The sequence below is a fragment of the Gobio gobio genome (genome assembly GCF_949357685.1).
Source record: "Gobio gobio genome assembly, chromosome: 6".
Classification (NCBI taxonomy): Eukaryota; Metazoa; Chordata; class Actinopteri; order Cypriniformes; family Gobionidae; genus Gobio; species Gobio gobio.
Window position 1 is genome coordinate 39,936,775 of NC_137102.1, and position 23,674 is coordinate 39,960,448.

Here is a 23,674-nt window from a genome sequence, read left to right on the forward strand (position 1 = left end):
TGTATATTTTATTTATAAAGTGCAGTGTTATTTTACATTTGATTGTAGTTTCTGTACCTGAATACCTGAAAATCTTAAAACACTGTTTATTTCAATCGTATCTTTGTTCAGATGTAATTATTTGTGTGATTGCTGTGTTTATTTGTTCTTTTTTAATTACTGAGTATTGTCTTTAATAATGCTGGAAATGTATATTAGTTAGGCTAGTTGTTTTTGCTGCGATATTTATAAATCCTTGTGTAAGTGTTCTTTAGCCTGTTGATTTCTGTTCATGGTATTCGGGTACAGTAAAACGTTCTGTAATAAGATTTAGAATAAATGTGGATGATATACGTTTTTTTTTTTTACTTATTTGAATTGAAATTAGGGTCCCACTTTATATTAGGTGGCCTTAACTACTATGTACTTACATCAAACAATAAGTACAATATACTTGTTGTGTTCATAATTGTATTGCAAAACTATTTTGCTGATATTGAGATGGGATATGGGTAAAGTTAGGGACATTTGTGGTGGTATGGGTAAGTTTAAAGATAGGGTTAGGTGTAAGGGAAGTGTCAACAGTGTAATTATAAATGTAAAAATTAATTACAGATGTAATTACATGCAATTTTTTTTATGTAAATGTACGTACAATGTAAAAACATGTATATACACAATAAGTTCATTGTATGAAATGATTAATTTAAATGTTAGTACATAGTAGTTAAGGACACCTAATATAAAGTGGGTCCGAAATTAGGAATTGATAAGAATCGGAATCGAAAAGCAAAATCGGAATTGTTAAAATTCAAATGATACCCAACCCTAATAAAGATTCTGTAAAATAATAGGCATAATAGGTCCACTTTAACTCAAATGAATTCTTGCTACTAGAGGGCAAGGGCAAGCAAAAAGAAAGTAGCAGGAAAAACGAGTGGAGAAGCAAAAGTTCATGAGTGGGATTTTTCACATGGTAACATTACTCTGTCAACCTGGGAGTTGTGGAATGCAGAGCTGCCGGGAATTCTGGGGCCAGGACATCGATAGGAAAGAAGACAACATTCACAGTGGACTGAGTCAAATTGATTGAGCCAAAGCCATCGAAAGCATGCCATTCTGTCTGAACTGTCGGAATTAGAAGACTCAATTCTGAACTGTTTTTGGTGCATGGAGATAACTAGATCAAAGGTTTGGCAGCTTGTGGCTGTGAACAAGAAACATGGATGCCAACAGTTTAACCCACTGACAAGAGACACTAACACCACGTCCTTACAACGCACGATGTGACAAGCAATTTTTCTGTCCTCACTAGATGCACCGCGACAACGAGGCAAGACAAAAACACAGCCAATCAGAAGAGCGTGTGAATGGATGCTCAAGTGCACTGCATTCGAAATGGCAACCAAAAACATAAAAAACACACGTTTGTTCAGTTCTAACGTTCTTGTTTCCTTTCATTTATTTTCGAGATCTGAGGTGAATTATCCATTGTTGCTCTCAGTACGCTATTAAGATCATGCAAAATGATATTCAAACTCACAATAAATTATTTTAGCATTAAATAAAGCACATTATCAGTACCTGAGATTATCATCGTCATTCTTGTTGTTGTTCCAGCCGCGACGTCATAAGAATAGAACAATTTTCTAAAATTGATTAACCTTTTGTGTGTCGCCTCGCATCTGGTTAGGACACTTTTGACAGTTCATAATAAATCACCGTCAAGCCGTTGTGTGCTGTTTATGCTTTTCATGCCTGAAGGCAGGAACTACGGCGGAGAAAGACAATATAAGTTTGTGAATGCATCAAGAGACTGTTACTTTCTTCAACTCCAGCTCAGGCAGCTGTGCAAAGAGTGGTATCACTGCATTAAGTTTGTTGTATACATAGCTTTAGTCATCTGATAATCAGCAATCATAAATGTGTCAGATGTAAAGTTTCACAGCTGTAATTGTCTATAAAATGTGTGGGCCAGTATATCATGTGATAACCAGCAAAGAGACAGCAACAATTCCCTAAGGTTTGTTACAGTATCTTGACATGTTTCCCTAGTATCTAAAAAGACGGTCCTCTTCACACACATCCCTCTGAAACCTGTCAGCTACCCACATATGGCACACATCATTTCAACCAGACACATGAAAAAAAAATCCTTTTAATAGCAGGTCTATGCAGAAGCATAGCAAAAAGGAAACTGCCTCCTACTTTCTGAGATAATGACCCTAGTGTCTTGACTGTGTGTATTTTGTGTTTAATTCACACTTGTGTTCAATTGCATGGTATGAACCTGAGCTTAATTTCACCATCCTCCCCTGCCCCCACAGTTCTCTTTTCACATTGTACTTATGGGTAAGAACTGTGGTGTGTTTGCGTCATCAACACGAGTACCACTAGTGGCTAATGATTCAGGAGGAGATATGCCAGTCAAGCTGCATTATTGAAGTATTCGTCCGTTCAAATCCCACATGCACAGAATGACACCTGCGTGCCGTGGATGCACTGCAAGAGATTTGAAGAATCATAAATGATCAATGGGAATTCATTTAGTGCAGCTATAAGAAATACATTGTACAATAATACGTAGAGGCAAAAAAAAAAAAGTGCAAATTATATAGCTGTGCTTGCCTGGCTGGAGTGAGATTTTAATGACGTGGACTGAATCAATGACATGCACATATTTGAGGGTTTTAAAGATGCAAAAATTCATTTAAAATGTTGTTTGAATACTGCAAATTACCCAAATATTTCAGCCTAATGTTGCACTTTTTTAGAAACTGTCCCAACTAACTTTAACAATCACATGCACTGGTTAGTTAGCCGAATTATATTACCAGCAAGTCAGATTTCTTACTGAAAATTTTAATTAAAAAAACATTATAATCATACATTTTTATATGCTCTACATTGTCTGGCAAACAGGTGTATTATATAGGCCTACATGTTATAATACAGTATATAAAAGTGTTGACAACTACACAACATAAGCTTGTTTGTCCACAGCAGAAATACAGTTTAAAATGAATAAATTGTAGATGGGTTGTTGACGTGACATGACACTGTCACAAGATAAAAATGGATATTGTCATAATTTAAAATGCAGTGAATGGTTAAACGTTAATTTTTTTTTACATGGACCTGTTGATATAAAAACTGTTTTGTTTTTAGATGTTTTACATTTTTGAGCCAAATCTCAAAATTGTCCTATGGTGTGACTGTCTCACGCATGGTTTAATAAATTAAAACTTTTATAAAAAAATGTTTTAAAAAATCATAAAAATGTTAAATAATACCTCTGGCATCATTTTCTTTTCAAATAATATATATTTGACATATTTCTAAAAAGCGTAGGAACTTGATACATTTTGTCACTGAAAACCATGTCCTCCGGTGTGACACCATATCCTGATTTTAAATCGGCAATTCCATTGACAAGTTTAATTAGTTGAATAAACCTATTCACAATCATGTTACTGTGAAGCCCATGACATGTGCACATGGTAAGATTTTGTCTCAGAATTTGTTAAATTTGTTGGTGCGACACCCCTATATTCTTAATTTTCTCTGTCACACCATAGGACACATTACAGTAAAAACGTTCAAAGAAGAGTGGAAGAATTGACAAAGTTAGTGACCCCTTATATTTTCTCAAACACCAGACTATATGCATATGCACAATATGCCTTTTTTCGTCAAAAGTGGTGTTTTACAAAAAAAGCTTTTTTTACAGCTTATTTGTCAACAACCCAGATAAGGAATAAAAGTGCAATCTAAGTGTAAACAGGTCAGAGGTAGAAAACATATTCAGTCCTCTGAATACAGTAACGTGACAATAACATTTCATTTATTGTTCTAAATGTAAAGACTCCTATTACAGTTACTGTAATCTACTAATGTTTTTGTGCAATTTTGATCAAAATTACTGCATTCATTTCTCTGTTGCGCTCTGTCTTTTTGACAAGCATGCATGCACGTTTTGAAATTATTCATATTGTTTGGTTTAGTTACACACTATTCTGCCAAACTGTTGTGAAATGGACATGAGCTCAATGTAATATAAGTTATGCTCAAATTCATTAAATAGTAAAGCCAGGCATCTGACATGGTAAGCGCCTCTAAAAAAACTCGACTAATATATGGTTGAAGACAAGTTGGGTTGTGCCCTTTTATTTTGCATCGTCTTGTTATCTGGCGTGAGATTTAGTTGAGTTGTGTGAGTTTGAGACAGAGCGTGACAGAATGCGTGAAAGTCGGAAACCCTGTTATGCGTCATCAATAGCGCTTCACCTCTGTGTGTCAGGATGGATTGCGCTCAAACTATCTTCAAACTGTAGAGGACCACACATAAACTGTACCCTAGACCTTTTAAAGCAGAACCGGGTGTGGATCACTGGTGGGCACCTAAGATAAAAAAAAATAAAAAATTTCATACAAAATTACATCAAATTGTCCAAACCAATGAGTGAAAGTGAAACGTTCAGCTACAGTATCAGTCTAACATGCCTTCCCCAAATATTTCTGGTATTTCTCCTACATACAAGATGCCCAAAAAGAATCATCAGTAGCCAGCAAGGAGACATCAATGTATAAAGCATAAATGAAATGCATGAGTCCCTTTACACAGGGCTCGCCACATCATGGACTGCATCCAAAAATCTGACAGGCAAAACGCTTCTCGTTGAAATATTTGTGCTAGCTGTGTCACCTATTTAGCTTTGCTGTAAAACTGGCATTGAGTTACTCACACTCCAACATTCTTTGAGTGGAAAAGGTGGGGGGAAAATCCTTGCAAAGGTCAAGGGAAGTCAAGTAAACAACATTTTCCTGAGTCAAACACTACCATCATATTGCTTTACCACGCCAGTGAAACTGAGGCCTTAACTATTAACACAAGCATTATGAGCTCTCAGTCATGAACTGGTGCCAACACTTGCTGTATGTCAGACCACAGACCGGCTGCAAATTTGGAATATTCAGAAAGAAAGATAGCACTTTCAATTGAGGTATATTTCTTTCCAATTACTTTTATCCTTATGCTGCGTTCCAGGCAGGTTTTTGAGCCCGTAAGTTACAACTTCAAAACACGACTCACAACTTTGTAGCGTTCCAGGCAAAGTCACGCCAAACTGCATGAGCGCAAGGAATTGTGGTAGCTAGATGTAAACAAAGCATGGCGGACCGTATGGGCTTATGCTCATTTACAATCATTTCTATCGCCAAAGGTGCTGACTCCTTGCTTATTTGAGGGAAACAGAGGAGAAAAAATGGCGCATACGGCAAGAGAAGCTGTTATACCTTTTATTTGACGTTATTTGTATTTTTGTTTAATAAACACCGCATCCATAAGGGCTGCCATTGTTGTTTCGCAGGCTATGTGACGTCAGAGCTCGTAACTGGGAATACATCGATCTAGTACGAGTTCACGGGTGGGAAGTCACGGTTTTGACTGCCGTTCCAGTGTACTTACACGGGTAGAAGGTTGGAAAAACACGGGTTACGGGTTGCCTGGAACGCTGCATTAGTATGGTAGCTTAGTATTTAGCTCTCGTAGAGGAAAGTTGACTCCTTTGAGTAAGCTTTATGGAGCCTGATCTCATGAAAGTGCATATCAATAGCACAAATGTACGTTTGGCGTGCAATATATAAGCAGAAATTACGTTTTTCTTGCATATGATACGCAGTGATTCTTCAGCAGGGTGGCTCAACCAATGGTGCAAGCTTGAGGCAGAAGCTTCTGCTTGTCTGACCAATGGAGGATTGGGACAGTGCTCAGGAAACTCACCACTACACAGATGCACTAGGACTTCAGTTTTCAAAAGATTTGACTACAATTGCACGCTTTGGTACCGCACAGTGTCCTACTGAATTAGAGCCATGTGTCATGGCAAACACCATTACTCTACAACTGACACATCGGTTTCTCCTATCAAGTGCTCGCAAGGTTACAAGGCATGAATTCAGTAAAAAAAAAAAGTCTGATTGCAATCATGAAAATTTGTATCTAGTAATAGAAACACAAATGGAAGAGCCAATCAGTGGGAATTCTTCCTGAAGGTCAGAGCTGTCATAGTAACTGTGAAAACACTGCTGATAAAGTAAAGCGGTATGCGCTGTCAATTCTTAGCCCTTCTAAGAAAATCCAGCGGAAGCACAAACAGAACGCTGTAAGACTAGATCAGACTCCAATGTTTGTTTGCTGTGAAGTGCTGGAGAAAAAATAAGGGGTCAATTTGTTGACTGTCTGTTTGTGATGTAATTTATATTGCACTACTGGATGTTCAGTTCATTTAAATTGGACAGTTTTAGGCCATATGTCTGGAAAAGATTGCATGGGTATAGTAAAACAAACAAAACACATTGATGCTTGAGACCTCAGAAGAAACAAATACAAAGTGCAATGTTTTGTATTGCTGTAAACATCTTTTGCAACTACATTAAGTAGACCAGTGGCTTATTTATGTAATTTATTTGCAAATAATGCCCATGGATAGGAATTTCAGCAAAAACATAAATAGGGTATGTATGAGGAATAATAACACTCAATATTTTAAACAACCTATTGCACAGATAGACTCTGTGAAATGGAGAATACTTTTGTCACAATGGATCTTTTCAAATCTCATCTTTTATCTATTATCTTTCCATTCTGTTGTTGGGGGCTCAAAGTAACACTACATGACTTCAACTTTTCATTTGTAAAAGGAGCACAAGCAAATATTGAGCAAATGTTCAAAGTATTTGACTGCTGATGTGTCCTAAAGTTTTCAATGGTTCCTTTATCTCAAAAACCTTCTTCTTCTGAAGAAAGTACAATTCAATTAGTCGTCTGTCCAAAGGACTTCTAAAAACGTAATTAAAAATAGAGACATACTTTGGATAACAACAATAAACTCTCTCCCATGTTTCTCGCACACTGTGCTGAAGTTTTAAAAGCAAAAAGGACAGGACAGATCTTTTTATTAAAACAATAATACTGAATGGCAAATAAAAAGAAAAAGCTCCTTGATCAAGAACATAGGTGTCATAGAGACGGGAGTGTTCGTTTGGAGCACTTACATAAGCTAAAATGTTATTTTGCACTTTATTTTTTCCATGTTCTTACCAAATAATCCATACATATTTAATTGAACAATCTATAGGTTTGTATATTTCCCATTATATTACACAAATAACATAAAAGAAATGGATATAATGAAAATATTGACATAGTTAGGATAAGATTGTCATAAACTGGACACTATGTGGTGGAATTGCAATACTACTTAATATTGTGATACTTTAGCTTGTATAGTACTATGAGACGTAGTTATCACTCTCCTTTGTGTCCAGCGCGGTTTCTAATTATTCCCATTTTAAACTAGCCACGTTTGACCGATAATGAGTTTTTATCTTATCGATATCTTGAGAAACACAGATTCACACATAAGTGACTCATAAATTCATTTGCATCTGTCTTCCTCCTAATCGACTATAATAGCAGCTGGATCTCCCAAATCACCTCCTGCAGTGAGTACAAACTGCAACTCGACCCTTTGTTATTGTCATTCTGGCTAAGTGTGAAGCCTGACTGTTGGGACACAGCATTTGTCTCATTGACAAGAGAACATAGTGTTATTCTGTGGACAAATATGCTTGCAGCTGAGTATAGCGAAGTAACAACTTAGTCATGTGGCGGGCATTAGTTGCATGCCATTGCTCCGGAGAAGTTGCATTTCCTTTTTAATAAATGCAGGAACATAGTGAGTCACTTAGTCTAGACAACATTTTCTATAACAAGGCATGCTGGGTGACCTACAGAGATGGATCTCTCTCTCTTTTTCTTTTAGATCGTATCTGAGTGGCTCACCTTCTCACAACTCACAACCCACAATCGTTGCCCTTTTAAAGGCTGCATGTGTAAGCAGGCAAAGCAGTGCTCCTGGATATTTTCGTTTTCCACACAATCAAGTAATATGGAACAGAATCTGCTGAGAGTTAATTGTCATATATCGGGAGTTCAGCAGAGTCCCACAAACGCTGAATCACAAAAGCCTTGATTTCTGGCCAATTGATCACTGTTACTGTTCCAGAAATTAGAAGAAATTTGTCAGCCGGTAGATATTTTGGATTATCTTCTCTATCATGCTCACATTGACATTGCAGTGCTGCACCTTCATAAATGTTCATCATTTGCATGCGTTTTTTTTAGCCTTGCCAGTTTTTATCAAGTGATTTTAAACAGTTTGAGCAGAATAAGACACAAAAGAGAACTCATTCGGATTTTCACACGGCCTAAAAAACGGTTTCTGTGCAAACGCACAGTTGGTTATGTCTTGAATGAATGGAAAAAGGAGAAGAAAAAAAAACAGGGGCCAAGCACAAAGAACACGATAAGTCATGCCAACATGGCTGAGCATCAGACCAAGTGCAACAACGAGCAATACAAGACATGTTATGATGATTTTAGGCAAAATGCCTGTAAAATCATAAATATAGTCGCTGGTAAAATTATTTAATGGTTTATCACTTTTGACCAATAGGTGACACTGTGACCAAATCGATGTGTTGTGATAAGAGTGAGGTGACAATGACATGCAAAGTTTGGGGTCATTATGCCAAAGCATTGCAGAGATACAACCTCAGAGTCATTTTGGCATCGGTCTGAAGATGATATGATTTTGGTGAAAATTGGACAAACGGTCTAGGGAGAAGTTCGAAAAAATGTAGGTTTTGAAATAAAATCAAAATGGCAGACATCATTATAAATGGCTAATTTCTTCAAAAGTTATTAGCATTTTTGAAAATCATATTATAACTTGCCACTAAATCTTTTGAGTATTTCCTGGGCATGGAGCCGAAGACACATACAGAGTTTTGTAACGAAACGTCAATGTGTTCGTAAGATATAGCATTTTACAACTAGAGCTGCAACTAACGATTTTTTTTTCTGTCGACTAATCTAACGAAGATTTTTTTCGATTAGTCGACTAATCTAACGATTATTTTTCCAGATTAATCTGATTATTCTTTTTTTACTGATTATTGTATTTCAAAGAGTGTAGTGAATTTGTATATTATTTTAACATGAAATCAATGAATGATGACAATATTAATTGTATTTCAGGAAGGGTAGTGTACTTAAGCCATTTTATAATGAAATATATGAACACAAGAAGCTTTTTAAACATTATGTATAATGATACTATTCATCATAAAATGTATACAGAGTAGGCCTAATTAGGTAAAGTTGTTTACTATAATAGTTGAGTATGATTTACTTATTGATGTGTGTCAATAGTAAACGAAAATGCACTTGTATTTATCTACAAAAGGTTCACATACAGGAGCTTTCAGCATAGTTTTAATGTATAAATAGGCATCTATTTTGAAGATATAGCCTACATGTGCTTAAACAACAACTAAAGCTGCCAGAAGTTTTTGCCCAAACTTCAAAGACACATTTAAATGATTAAAGCTAGAGGCATATCTTAACTTTAATGTTACTTTAATCATGTAAACTACCTATATACAGCATGTTATTATGCATGACGTACTGGGGTCGGAGAAGAACACCGGAAAATGTGACCGAATGGACAATATTCGTCTGTATTTGCAATACACGCGCCACGGTTCAGCTGCGCGAGACAAACACTGGCAGTGTGAAAGCCCAACGGGCGCGCGGCTCCTGATCTCCACGCGCACAGCTTCTGCTCTGCCACCGCATGCAGTGTGAAACCGGCGTTACAGAGCGAACACAGCACAGTTTTATTCGGCTTCTGTTTAAAGTACTCCCACACTTTTGAATGTCGCGGTCTGGCTTTATATGATAAATGATCATTTTCACTATGCCCGGGAGCAGAAGTTGCCATTATTCTAGATCTTCTATTCTATTTTAGAACGTAAATAATGTGACGCTGACGTCGTTGCAGCCCTATTTACAACAAAATTCAAAATGAGTGACGTCCTTGGCATGTTGCACCGAATCTAAAGAGACCACTTTTATGTTTTTATGTCTAATTTTTCGTATCTCCGGACCACTAGGTAGCACTGTGCCGAAGCACTGCATGTAGCCTCAGGTTGTCATAATAAACACCAAGTTTGGACAGAATACGCTAGTGTGTAGCAGAGATACAGCTTCATGTTAATTTTGGTAGGCACTTTGTTGAATGAGTATTACAGTTGATACCAGGGACGTCGTTAGGCCTATTTTAGGGGGGCTGAAGCTACCCCAAAATGTTCCTAAGCCCCCCTAAATGATAATAAGAACAACAATAACAATTTGATTTATCAATAACCGTATCCTCCTCATTCATATTTAGATGCAACAAATTATATATATCCAGCTACAAAAAAATAGCCGAAAAGTCGGTATTTGGACAGAAGTACAAAGAGTCCTTGTGCTATTAAGATGATCGCGTCTCGTTGGTGAACTGTGGCAGCTTTCAGAGCGTTGCAGACCGGAGCACTCCTGCAAGAAACTGCCTGGAGGATTCATCTCCGTTACCAAGGTTATAATCGTTAACGAAAATGAACGAAAAAACGAAAACTAGGTGGGTTGTCGTTAACTGAAATAAAAATAAAAACGAGGCATTAAAAAAAACGATAACTAACCAAATCTATAATGTGTTTGGCAAAACTAGCTAAAATAAAATGATGGATTAAATGTCCTAAGTTTTTGTCTTTATCAATGTATTTCATAGAGCAAATAACGTTCCGCTGCATCTCCTTTCCCTGCGTCTCTCATTCACGCGCCCCACACACACACACACACACACACGCACGCACGCACGCGCACACACACACACACACACACACACACAGCCCGTGCTCACCGCCGTCTTCTTGAGAACGAGTGTTCGACGTTGAAAGCAAGTTCGCGAAAGGTTGGTATCTCGTGAACACCTTTACACAATCACACATTAAAAAGTGGTATAAAATATTTTTAATTCAGAATATAATTTTGTCAGTGAGTTAATGTCGACTCGAGAAGAGATTGCTATTTTAGAAAGTTAACTAGTCGCAAGTTTGAGGTAAAATGCACTTGGGTTGTCGATGTCAAAACACTATATAAGCTGTGATTCAAATATTAAACAATGTTATCTCATTAGGCTATTGTATAGGGTAAATTTAGTATAGGGTGTGAAAACTGCACAGCTGTGTTATTTGTATAGGTTTAGCTCAATTTTAGGTTTAGCGGTATATTTGTATTTTAGGGTTGAAAAAAAATGGGTTGAATACATGCGGTTCTGTGTAATTAAATAGCATTCTGTGGACAACTTATCTTATATAGAGAGGAATTAGATATAGTATGCTATTACCTTTTCATACATTTACATGAGCAGACAGACAATATAAGTCATTGCTTATAGTAACTCATCAGGAGCAAAATCTGACCTAAGTAAATTCCCCTATCAGCTTTGATGTGTCTAAAAGCTAACATTACAGTAACTTTTCTTTAACAGAGTAGAAATGGAAGAAGAGGATATGTCTGTCACGTTTTACTTCTTAAAATCTTGGTTTCTTGACTGGTTGTTGACGTCAGTGTAGCTCTAGATGTGAGTGCAAAGATTTTGCAAACGCAAGTTACAAATACCCTGGGGGCTAAGCCCCCCCTGTATTCCAATCCTAGTGACGTCCCTGGTTGATACAGTTGTATTACAGTTGTTTTTAGAGAACGGTTTTGACGAATCGACTTGAATTCCAAAACTTTTTATAGGCCTGGTCTGAAAATGATCTGGTTTGATAAATATTAATAAAAATAAATAAAAAGCAATTTTGTAAAACTGCTGTACCAAACCCATACCGAACTGTGACTTCAAAACCGAGGTACGTACCAATCCGTCAGTTTTGCTTTACATGCTGGTGACCAGAAAACCAGCATCTAAAACTTACCTAATGCTGGTGACCAGCACTGCTGGATTTTTCAGCAGGGCAGGCAGCCAAAGTGTTAATTTATCTGTGTTAAAGGTAAATACTCCACCCCAACTCTCTTATCATTAGCTTCCATCCAAATGTGAAGCGAATCTTTCCAATTTCACACAAAAAGAAAAAAAATACGAATGCGAATTAGGTGCGTTTCCATTGCAATTGGAACTCCAAGTTGTTTGAGCAGATGACGGTGGTATTGGTAACCTAGTAACAGTAAATAAAACTGGAGACTGCAAGTTACGATTGGGTAAGACGATAGTTACGATTGGTTAAGTTATAAATTTACTAGCAGTGCAGCTTGCAATCGCCAAATTGAATGTCATGCACAGAAGCACTAGCAGCAAGGGAATTACGACAACGTCAAGCCCTGTACATATGGAAAAGACAACGTCAGCAGGATTTTTGGGAGGTCGTAGTGACCAGACATTTTATTCAGAACCTTTGGCTACGACATTTCAGAATGTCAGAGGCCACATTTGAAATGTTATGCAACATTATTGACACAATCAGCGGAACAGCCGATTAGGCATGTGGGTTTAATGTTCGCTACATCAGAATTTATTCAGCAAATGCATTTCCATCTCCTGTTCAGTTGATTAATAAATGTCTTCTGGAGCAAAACAATGTGTAGGTAAGAAAAGTACTACAATTTTTGGCTTTTTAACTCTTTCAATGTTTTCAATGTTATACACTAGGGGGCGCTATTACACATCTTCTGAAAGAGTATTGAATCTCTTGATCAAAAGAAGAAGAAGCAGAAACAAGCGAAATCACATTTAATCATATGCATATAAAATAATGCGATCATCAACATTAAACAGCATATAATCAAAACTACCTAATGTTAATGAAATGTCGACCCAGGATGAGCTGTAGGACTGTGAAGCTTTGGGGGTGTTGATGGAGATTATGAAATGTACCCACATTCAAGTGTTGATTAAAAATAATTAATTAATCTAGAATAAGTTTTTTGATTTGGTTCTTTATTTTGATATATTGCATGTTCAGATATTCCTACAACAAAATATTCTGGGGCCCAAGAAACTTTTGTGAATATGACCAAAAATGCTGGCCATCTTTTTTAAAACCTGCTGGTGGGGAAAGAGTTAAAAGACTATAAACCATTGCTTCCGGCCCACTGTCATGCGCAGGTTCATAAGTTCACACTTGAAGTGTGACATAAATGCGTTCTGAAGCACAGAGGACCTACCGCAGGTCAAATGAACTTCACCATTACTTTTCTGCCACCTTTACATCATTGTCAGGTGGTTTATAATTCCCTCTATTGACACACTCTGTGTGACCTGAATGTGATCCTACGTAACTTTGGTACAGCTTTGGAAAATGGTTAGCTATAACTTGTGGGTTTTACTTCTTTAGTTTCATGTTATACATAATATATATATATATATATATATATATATATATATATATATATATATATATATATATATATATATATATATATATATATATATATATATATATATATATATATATATATTCTGTGTCTGTGAAAGAATGTCTTTCCATCTATTGAGGATGAATTGTAACTGTTTTTCCTCATTTATTTAGGAAGTTGTCATAATCTCTTTTTCCAGAGACTTCCATTTGACCACATTCAAGCTTTACCCCTCACTTGTTTAGAGGTGTTTATTTCTTGAATATATGATACAGTATTATGAACAGCAAGTAGCACACATTTAAAACATGAAATATCTACAGTACACTAGACGATATAACAATAAAGATAAAGTTTTAAAAATCATTCTAAAGGTAAAAGAATAGCACACCACAACTAATGAAACAATTTTGTTGGAATCACTTTCAGAAGGATTTTTCCAGCTGATGAATGATAAAAACATTGATTGCCAATCAGAATCCATCCTGCTTTAAAGAGTTTGAGAATTTAAAGTGGCATATGACAAAAGTGTTGATTTCTAGTATTGATTATTAGGCATTTGAGAAAGCTCACATGACTGAAGCGTTTGCTATTATTTCATTAAAGTAGTGGTTTTATAACAAGGCATGTAGGAAGATATTTTGAAGAATGTTGTTAAAGAGCACCTATCATGGAATTTTGAAATGTAGCCTACCTTTCATGTAGTGTGTAACATAGATCTAAGTGAACAAAAACATCCTGCAAAGTTTGAAAAATGACAGTGCATCGTATATATAGTTATTTTCTTTCAAAAGTAAGAGTCGACTCTGAGTCATTTTTAAGAATCGTTAGAAGACCGAAGCTTTTTCTCTGACTAGATGACGTCAACTTGTCAAGTTATTTGAATACGATACGCCCACTTATTGCACTTATTGAAAACTAGAAAACATCATGGCGACGAGACGCTGTGTTCTGAAGTGCGACTCAAAAGCAAACTTTTTTCATCTGCCCAAGGATGAGCATTTGAAGACTAAGTGGCTTGAAGACAAACCATACATCGTTGCGATTGTGTGTTTATTAGTCTTCAAATGTCTCTATTTGCATGTTTCGCGATCTCAGGAAGCTTTTATTATGGACTTCTATTATGGCACATGGTATCTTCTTCGTCTGTCTGTACCATATATGGACTACATGTGCACAGAGCGCCCTCCGGCTGCCAGTATGAATTGAAAACAACACTTAAGAGACTCAATCGCTCATTATTAGGCTACATCTGTGCATTTTGAGGAAGTATTGAATAAAAAATACTCCTCTGTTTAGAAATTTGACACATATGTGAAATTTGACATGTGAGAATCTATCAATATTTCTCCTCATCTGCACACTTTTGAACTAAAAGCCCTGAGGGATGTTGATTTGTCGCAAGTCTTCGTGAGGAGAATAGAGGAGTTTTTTTATGAATGAGATCAGCTGAGGCTCATATTACAATCAAACGGTACCGACGCGGTTTTCATATTCATAACTCCTGACACATATTAACAAATTACTGTCACTATAAGACTTTGAGAATAAAACAGATGTAAAAAATGGAAGCTTGACTCTTAGATCTTTTAAATGATGTATAGATTGACATGGTAATTGCCTACCTCTGACAGTCATTTGAGCTAATTTAAACAAATAAAGCTTGAGGACAATCATTTATGGTGATGGCCGTTCCGTTTCCGAAAATATCTGCACAGACTATACCAATCACAACTGACTGGGTCATCGGACCAATCACCGCAGATTAGCGTCACGTAAAGGCGGGGTTTTGAAAAGTGAATCACTAAAGGAATCATTTGAGAATCGCTGTCAAAACAGGTAAAAATAAATGCATATTATAAGAAAATTAAAGTCTTTTTTGTCATTGCATGCATGCAAAACTGTTGTTGGGGACTTCTAAAACAATATTTGGAACATTTTAAATGCCATAATAGGTGCTCTTTAACTAAACAGTTTCGATTCCCATTGACTTCCATAGTATGGACGAAAAATATGAGGAAAAAACTGTTTGGTCATCAACATTCTTCAAAATATCCATCTGTGTAAAAATGCCTACAGGTTTGGAACATGGGTGAGATGACAAAATTTCCATTTTTGTGTGGACTATCCCTCTAATTCATACACATCGAAAGGTAAGATGGTGAAACAATGGCAGCATTGATTCAATTTGCTGTATTATATCTGCTATCTATATCCTTAATGTAAATCAAACAGCAAAAGAAAAGGAGAGAATTGCTCACTGCTTTTAACTAAATAACATTTTTGCAGCTTCAATATGGATCACTGTGTATTTGATTCATGCTGTTTTTTTAGTTTTACATTTTAATATTTATTCAACTGATGAAAATTGCAAATACTTTTAAATACAAAAAGAAAAAAAAAGAATCCTCCCCACCCAAAGGTTAAATATTATTAAATCAGCTCTTGGTGACTGTTTCTTAAATTGTCCATAGTCAATATGATTGTCAATTACTTGGTCTTAATCCAGTTATAGTACAAATAAACAATGCATGCTTATTTTATTATCTCTTTCTGTAATTTAGTTTAAAGGACCAGTAAAATGGGATGTCCGGTTTGGCGGACCAGAAGATTCCTGAAGGTTATTGATTACTCATGACTTTCTGACAGTGACTGGTTGATGTATTAAATAGAAATGCACCATAAATGGGACATGGGCGTTTTTTTCACCAAACACACAATTGGTGTTTAATTTATTTTGGCTGATCTTTATTCCGGACTTGCACACAAACAGCAATAATTTCCCAAAATGTAATTTGTGTGGAAATATTACGAAGTCTGTAAATAAGACGTTAACATAGAGATGGGACACGTTGAAGACGCCGAAAGAGGAGATGACAGCTCAGAACATATACTGTACCAGGCACCATGGTTCACTATTCGCAATGTGTAAAATATAGCAAGAAAAATGGACTGAAAATATTGGACTGGGGGTGGGATTTTATATAAATGTAATGGCTGACTGTATTCAGACAAGTTTCAATGGCATATCTTTTCCTCTTACCTCTTGTATAATGTATTGTTTATAACTGCTTTGCGTTTAGCGGTACCCCAAAAAATTACTGCTGTCCCATTAGCAGGAAAAGTCAATTTATAAGAGTAAGACGTAAAAACATACATTTCAGACAAGATAAAATAGACAAACAGCCTGGCGTGAAGTGGCAGCCAAACACGTGCACAGTGAGCGTCCTCACTCCCGAAATCACATGATCAAAATGCAGTGGTTGTTGCCTCTAATTTCAAATGGCTACAGATTCAGTGTTTGTTTGTTTATGGCCAGTTTGGCCTGTTATAGAGCAAATAAACTACAAAAAATGTTTTCTTAAACAAAGAAAAAAAAAATTATCGCAATTTGTTTGTAGAAAAATCGGAATCGGCAATGCAAAATCCTATTGAAGAGTTCAGACTTGAGTCTTTGGGATCCTGGTTTTAATGTATTCATTTTAGTTCAATGAATGAGATTAAAGACAAAACGTCTAAGGTTACGTATGTAACCTCTGTTCCCTGAGAACAGGGAACGAGCGCTGCGTCTAGCTGACGCTATGGGGAAACGCCCTCGGCGTGACTGGTGTCTGAAGCTACTATCGAATCACGGCAAAGTCTTTGACCGACGTCAGCCCATGACGTCATCAACGTGCGACCCGGAAGTATCGCCAACACATACACATCTTCTCGTCTGAAGGGACTGTATGGCAGATAGGCCCTGAAGCATGGCAACGCGACGCAGCGCTCGTTCCCTGTTCTCAGGGAACAGAGGTTACATACGTAACCTTAGACGTTCCCTTTCGAAAGGGAACTCTCGCTGCGTCTAGCTGACGCTATGGGGAACGATATACCAACGCCGCCATGCTGAGGGGAGTGTCTGCCCATTGGCAGTGACAACTGTCAACTCAAGTAATTCATAGAAAAACCTGAGCGATTCCCCCTCAGGTCCTGGGCTGACAGTGACAGCACTCCCTACGGTCATAGCCCAAGCTATACAACTAAACGGAACCCTAACGCACTGCGTGGAGTTCCATCTAGACAGCTTGAAGGCCCGGGACCACTACTTCCAAAGAAGGGGTCCCTTCAAGGGAATGTGGCTAGGGGACCCGAAGGAACCCCAGCCAGTCACTACTCGGGAAATGTTCTCCCGAGTGCCACCAGGGAGGCCTGACCTGGTGCCCTAAGTGTTATGGACACTTCGGTTTAGCCAACCCTGTCTGTTCAAACAGAGCCTCTGGATGGTGCCCAAGGGGCGTCCAAGCTAAGGGACTGAAACACAGGCAGTCTTACTTAGCCCGGAACTCAGAGACGGGTTATCCAAGAGAGCAACACTCAGCGTAGTGCTTTTCAACCCTTGCTATCGAGGGGAGTCTGCCTGCTCAAATCAAGGATCTACCAGGTGCTTGTGTTTCAAAGCAGTAGGGAGGCCGAAAGGGCCTTAATGACTGATCTAACAGGGAGGCCTCATGAGAGGCCTACGACCGTCTGACCAGGCTCAGGCGGCTGAGCACTCATAGATGACCCTCATAGAGGGGAGCAGCTGAGCCTGCCTGGCGAGTAACCTCCAGCTGTAAGCCCAACTACCACAATTTCTCACAGAGAACTGGTAATCAAAGTGCCTAGCTCAGGAACTTCAACTTCAAGGAGGCCCTGTGGGCCTACTACTTGATAGCGGGTATTCCAGGGAGGCCTATAGAGGCCTACTACCTAACCGCAAGCCATGCTGGAAACCCAAGCATCCAGGCTCGGGACTCCGTCCTCAGGGAGGCCTTAGTGAGGCCTACTACCTGACAGCAATACCGCCTGCTGAGGTTACCCTTGTTTTCTCAAGGAGGCCTATGGAGGCCTACTACTTGACAGTCAAGCTACGCAGGCTAGTCGGGCATCCTGTTTAAGGAACCCGTCCTCAAGGGAGGCCTATTTAAGGCCTACTACCTGATAACCAGCCTTTAGGGAGGCCTGGAGAGGCCTACTACCTGATTGCAATACGTGCTAAATGACTGGGTCCCAGGAACACCTCAGGGAGGCCTGATGGGGCCTACTACCTCGTTCGAGTGACCACCATCTGGGACTCGACAGTCAAGCTACGCAGGCTTTTCGAGCATCCTGATTAAGGAACTCGCCCTCAAGGGAGGCCTATTAAAGCCTACTACCTGATAAGCAGCCTTCAGGGAGGCCTGGAGAGGCCTACTACCTGTTTGCAATACGTGCTAACTGTTTCAAATGACTGGGTCCCAGGAACACATTAGGGAGGCCTGATGGGGCCTACTACCTTGTTCGAGTGACCACAATCTGGGAGCTCACCCTCCGGGAGGCCTATTGAGGCCTACTACCCGACAGTCAAGCTACGCAGGCTTTTCGAGCATCCTGATTAAGGAACTCGCCCTCAAGGGAGGCCTATTAAGGCCTACTACCTGATAACCAGCCTTCAGGGAGGCCTGGAGAGGCCTGCTACCTGTTTTGCAATGCGTGCTAACTGTATCAAATGACTGGATCCCAGGAACGCCTTAGGGAGGCCTGATGGGGCCTACTACCTCGTTCGAGTGACCACAACCTGGGAGCTCACCCTCAGGGAGGCCTATTGAGGCCTACTAGTCGACAGTCAAGCTACGCAGGCTATCCGAGCATCCTGATTAAGGAACTCGCTCTCAAGGGAGGCCTATTGAGGCCTACTACCAGATAATCAGCCTTTAGGGAGGCCTGGAGAGGCCTGCTACCTGTTTGCAATTCGTGCTTAACTGTTTTAGATGACTGGATCCCAGGAACACCTTAGGGAGGCCTGATGGGGCCTACTACCTTAGAATTTAACAGCAGGTCTTCAGGGAGGCCTGATGAGGCCTACAACCTGCCTCTGGGAGTGACCACAATCTGGGAGCTCACCCTCAGAAAGGCCTAGTAAGGTCTTAGAGTTAACAGCAGGCCTTCAGGGAGGCCTGATGAGGCCTACAACCTGCCTCTAGTAGTGATCACAACCTGAGAGCTCACCCTCAGGGAGGCCTAATAAGGCCTTACAACTAACAGCGGGCCTTCAGGGAGGCCTGATGAGGCCTACAACCTGATAGCCGCCAGGCTAGCTGTCCCGATGCGCACATCGGTACATACCTCCAGTGAGGCCTGGTTGAGGCCTTCCAACTGAAAACGCGCCTTGTTCAAGAGGCCTACTGAGGCCTACAATTGACAGCCGACCTTCAGGAGAGCGTTTTTGCCCCTCTTTAACCTGATAGCCAGCTAGGCTAGCAGTACCTTGATGCCTCAGCATTGGCACCTGCCTTACTAGAGCCTCCGATCTAAGTGGTACATATTACCAACGGTGGCGGTGCCTCAGCAACGCGCCTCCTTCATCCACATCCCAACTGACGCCTCAGCGTTCAGTCGTTGATGAATACCCAACTCTATACAGGAAACCTGGGGTCTGTAAGAAATACATATTTTTAGTGTAATACACAAAAATGACCACTCTCACCTGCGGCATGCTGAGCGAAGACTCATTGTGCGGTTCTCACCACCATGTTCTACCGCCCTTGAATGCCTGAAAGGGGCGTTCTCACTGAGCAGGTCCGGGCGGGCCGTCAGAACATAGTTCTACTCATCATGGGCCCGCCTCAGGCCTGATGTAAGAAGTGCCTGGGTAAAAAATCATTAAAAGACATTAAAAAGGAAAAAGGAGAGGGCTAGGATGTAACCGCCCTCAAGGGAAGTGATCCATCACCAACGCCGAGAGCGTTGGTCCTGGATCACCTCCCTCAGATCCTTTTTCCCCCCGGGAATCCCATCTCCTCTGTGCCCTGCTCCTCCACGGAGGGGGGGGGGGGGGGGGCACGAGAGGAGACGCTAGCTCTCTGGTCCTGCCTACGGTCCTCAGACCGTGAAGGACCAGGTCCCGCCTGCCTGGGTGGGGGCGCGGATCTCAGCGGTATGCATGTCTTAAATGCCGCTGAACGCGCCTTCGCCTCCCTGAACTTTCCAACCCCCGCCTCAACGGAGGTGCCGAAAAGTTCAGTCGGCGAAACCGGCGAATCGAGGAGAAAGCCTCTCTCTTTCTCCCCGATATCAGCCAGGCTCAGCCACAGATGCCTCTCCGTGACCACCATAGCCGCCATAGAGCGGCCGATGGCAGCAGCAGTCTGCTTGGTGGCCCGGAGAGCAAGATCTGTGGTGCGGCGCAGCTCAGCAACCGCCTCAGGGGACAGCCCGGCCCCCTGGTCGAGATCCTCCAGCAGGTCCCCCTGGTACGCCTGAAACACCGCCATGGTGTGAAAAGCAGCACCAGCCTGACCCGCTGCCGTGTATGCCCCTGCCATTAAAGCACAGTTTGAGCTCTCAGTGTTGATGCCCACGAAATGCGAGAAAAGTCTGCAAACTTTCCTCGCCAGTCGGTAGCCTCAACACATATCCATATTCCCCTATCCCCTCGACATCAGCGAAGTTAAACGCTGATGCTGATGAATATTGGGTCGAATATGGATTCTTCCATGCCCTCTCGATCTCTGTAAGAAGATCAAGAAGGAATGGAAGGCTCATCTGAGGTGATGGTTTATGGCCAAGGAGAAAACGATTGTGCAATCTACCACGAGCGATCTCTCCTCTAACGCGCCAACATGGCAGCCGCAGCCTGCCTGCAGTACGTTCCATAACATTCATCAGCTCAGCATACACGGTCAGGGTGGCTGAGAGGATTCATACCACTCTCACCAGCCATCCCTAAGAGCACTTGCTGTTTAGTCTCGTTAACCGCCAGATCGTCGCGACGATCGGCGAGCTGCATCTGAGAACCCATGATGTATGCCAACGCTCAGCCTCAGCTTGAGCGGGACAGCATCATCCAGTCCCAGATGCCAAACTTTCTTCCCTCAGGAAAAAAAAAAAAAAAAAAAAAAAAAAAAAAAAAAAAAAACAGACTAGAGTGGAGCGATCTCAGATTGAAAACCGCTCACACTCACACACAAACAACTTCAAATGAACTTGACTGTGCATGCTCTTGATCCCAGGCAGTAAATACACACTCGTGTGTATTAATAATTGAATTTGTTTTACCTTAACTCGTATAGCAGTTCAAACAGACAGTCCCTGAAGACGAGAAAGATGTGTATGTGTTGGCACGGCGCCCTTTTATACTTCCGGGTCGCACGTTGATGACGTCATGGGCTGACGTCGGTCAAAGACTTTGCCGTGATTCGATAGTAGCTTCAGACACCAGTCACGCCGAGGGCGTTTCCCCATAGCGTCAGCTAGACGCAGCGAGAGTTCCCTTTCGAAAGGGAACCATTGAATATAAAGAGTCAGAGAGAAAAAAAAGTGAGCCCAGCTCTTAATCTAACAGCTCATGCAAACTGATTCTTATAATCCTTTTGCATTTGCAACTGATCCGCTGTAGACCAGTTTTTATTCTGTCAAACATGTCTAACAGAGCTCTGCTTGCTTTTAATGTGACACAGCACTGTTTACTGTTTACACTGTCTTTTGTACAACTATGTTTTAGTCATTGTGCACTTGTGTTAAATCTAAAAAATGTTAGGTGCTTGCTTTTTTGGTGTACATAATGTGACTGCATATTTGTGAAGATATGTTAACGAATGTAATAATGTGAAAGACAAGCATGCAAACTGATTATAAGATCAGCAAAATATTGTATTAGTGTAATACAGATTAAAAAAATACATCTGAGCAAGGCAACTTTGGTATATTTTACTCTGGTGAACTATAAATATATAAAAAAGCCATAGCGAACAGAATATAATAAAGACTTGATCTACTAAGCAAAACACCAGTGCCCACCAAGCAGCACACATAACACCTTAGCAACAACAAAGAAACACCCCGGCAACCACCCAAAAAACAAGCACAACTCAAAACTCAAAATCTATTTTTAAAATCACTTTGTTAATAAGCTTTATTTATTACATACAGCATCTAATTCCAACGTTATTTACTGATCAAACATACTTCAGCTGTGGGTTCCTTAACCGGCAAATCTGACGCTCAACCAGATTCTGTGCATCTCCTTTGAAGATGAAAACCTGCTGATGGCATTTTATAAAATGTGTTTGGGAAAAAAAATCATAGGCACAATCCATACGACTGTATACACAACCCGTTTCACTCTCAAAGACTCAAAAACTGAAGCACAGTCAAACGCCTGTAGAGTCACTGTTAGGATCTCCATTGCTTTTAATGAGAAAATCCTCATGAAATTATACTAGGGTATAATTTTGTCATAATGACATATGTTGGGGTATGAATTTCAATTTAAACAGCCACAATACTTTTGTTTACATTAAACTACTGAGACATTTTTGAGTGCCTATATAATACAAAACAGCATTAGAAACAACTACAAACAGGCAGAAACAACTACAATCACAATTTATTAAAAAAATATAAACACTTCATGTCTTCTGAGTCCTATTGATTGTCGAGGAACAGACCGAAAACTAATGATCAAGTCTCAATTTCAAACACATTTAAAAATTGCCACCTGAAGAACCACTACGTCAGCTTTGATTGTGAAATGCCATTGGCTCTCATGTGTTTCATGACTGACTGCGTCAGATTTATCTGTTAAATGACAGTTCAAAACCTCTGTTCCCAGTTCGAAGGGAACTCGCACTGCGTCGTAATGACGCTGTGACGTTATATCCCAAAGTGTCGTTACGACGCAATGTCTCGTTCCCTATATGTAACCTGAGAGTGTTTCTCACATAAAAATATTGTATGCCTTCAAAAGACTTGGAATGCAACATGACCCGTTTGTGATGCTTTTGTACTGTTTTTAGTCAGTTTTTGCAATAAATTACAGTGCCTGTACTTTTACTATACACTCTAAAAAAAAAAAGATTCTATATGGCACCAAAAATGGTTCTTGGCTCGTAATCATAGGGGAACCTTTTTTAGTGCTATAGCACCAATTTTGGTGCTTCAGTGGTGCTAAGGTGCTATATAGCACCTCTGAAGAACCGCTGAAGAACCACTGAAGCATCAAAATTGGTGCTATATAGCACGAAAAAAGGTTCCCCAATGATTACGAGCCAAGAACCATTTTTGGTGCCATATAGACCCTTTTTTTTTTAGAGTGTACTGCCTGGTGGTCGTCACATGATATACATAATGGTTTTAGTACAGTTACTGCTGAATAAACATTCTGCAATCGAAACACCAGCAACACAGTTTTCAAAGACAGATAACATAAAAAACACACAGTGATGCTGACAGCCAAAAACAATGCAAAGTACGGTATAAGATCAATCACTAAATGACAAATACCTGATAAATAGCATCAATCTCCAAGCCACAATTAATACATCAACACAGTGAAACAAACAAACAAAAAAATGTAATCCGCACAATTTATTCATATCATGCAGC

General features: G+C 39.8%; 1 protein-coding gene across 1 annotated transcript in view; it reads right to left on the reverse strand.

Moving 5' to 3' along the window:
• The window catches only part of pth1r (parathyroid hormone 1 receptor), a 149,642-nt gene that overhangs the window by 123,450 nt on the left and 2,518 nt on the right, over positions 1 to 23,674 (reverse strand). The window lies entirely within an intron of this gene.